Raw genomic sequence first — 1,553 nt, 5'->3', positions numbered from 1 at the left:
GGGGTGGCTTGTATTACCAGCCGCCCCTACAAATAGGTATTTGTAGGGGCGGTTCAATCTAGAACCGCCCTACAGTACGTTTTCCTGCAAAAAATCAAATTTACAATTCAAAATCGCATTGCCGAACGTGCCACGACCAACGTTCCGAACCGCGTTCGCGTTGCCGAATGCCCCGCGACCAACATTCCGAACCGCGTTCACGTTGCCGAACGCCCCGTGACCGCGACTACAAGCACAAGAGTATTCTATAAACTACAATTACAAGTCCAATTCACAAGAATATATACAATACATCATTAAATATATAAATTCCATACACATTGTTATCAACATCCTAGAGCTAGTCTTTCAGTCTCACGAAGGTATTGATACTGAGGATTTGTACCTAACTCAGACTCTCGGCCATGGTAGGCGCCTCTAACGTGTACAATCTGGTCCAATATGAAGTTGCAAAGGTCACCGACGAGCTCTAAGAGTTGATCATCCTTGTATGGGTCTCTTTTCATTCCTTTCTCTTCTCTCCACTACAAGAGAATAAGTTTCGGTTTAGTATTTCATACCATTTACGAAGTTTTTATACTATGGGTGAAGAGGTTCAAACTTACCCTTAAGGAGTGTCTCTTGTAGGCACCGGTATTACTCATTATAGAACATATATAGTATCCACAATGTACACTCCCAGGCTTCTGCTTGGGGCACTGTGTGTTTTGCATATGAAAATGTAAAGTTATGCTTTTGACAGCCATGTAATGGAGTACTGAAGAAGTAAGTTACACTTACCGCACATAGTGTTTTTATAGCCAGCTTTTTCTTCCTTGCTGGATCATGCCTTTTATGATGATTAGTGACATAGAACCTAAATGCCCTGTTCGAATTATTTTAGCAAATACAACTTGTTAGTATCCAAAAGTGAACGTTATAAGTATGTATACAAACATATAAGCTAATGAGGATTGTCGATATGTATACGTCTTGAGAATCGATATGAAGTCTTTGTATGTCGTCGGGTCCTTATCTAATGAATCAAAGACCCATGCCATGCTCCTCCCGACATCGACGGCTATACAAATCCAATGGCTGCTGCATGGATTTAATCATAGAACTAGATAAGCTCTTTTTTATCGAATAAAATATATCAAACAAAGTTTTAAGTATAGAGTTGAGCTTACTCGAAGTTGTATGGTAGCCATATAGTAGAGTGTTGTTGGAGATTTTTGAAAGCCAAGGCAATGTATGCCGTAACCTTAAGGGACTCTTCCCTTAGTTTCGCCGTACGGATGTGCTCTTTCTTCCGAAGAGTCTTTGCAACAGCTAGCTCTTTGGCATCAAGTGTCCACCGTTTAGGGTAATTGCAATTTGTTTGGGCTATAGCTTGAGGGTCCACGTACCCGACTTTTACACTTGGCATTTATTTGACAATGTGCACTTGCATTCTACAAATCACGGCGTGGGTTAGTTACAACAAAATTCAAAGATTACATTCATATCATATCGAGAGGACAAGGACTTACAGGCACCACATGCGAATTAGATTCATCTCCATTTCTCCCAGG

Source organism: Miscanthus floridulus, chromosome 10, assembly GCF_019320115.1.
Source record: "Miscanthus floridulus cultivar M001 chromosome 10, ASM1932011v1, whole genome shotgun sequence".
Lineage (NCBI taxonomy): Eukaryota > Viridiplantae > Streptophyta > Magnoliopsida > Poales > Poaceae > Miscanthus > Miscanthus floridulus.
This window is presented reverse-complemented; position numbering follows the sequence as displayed.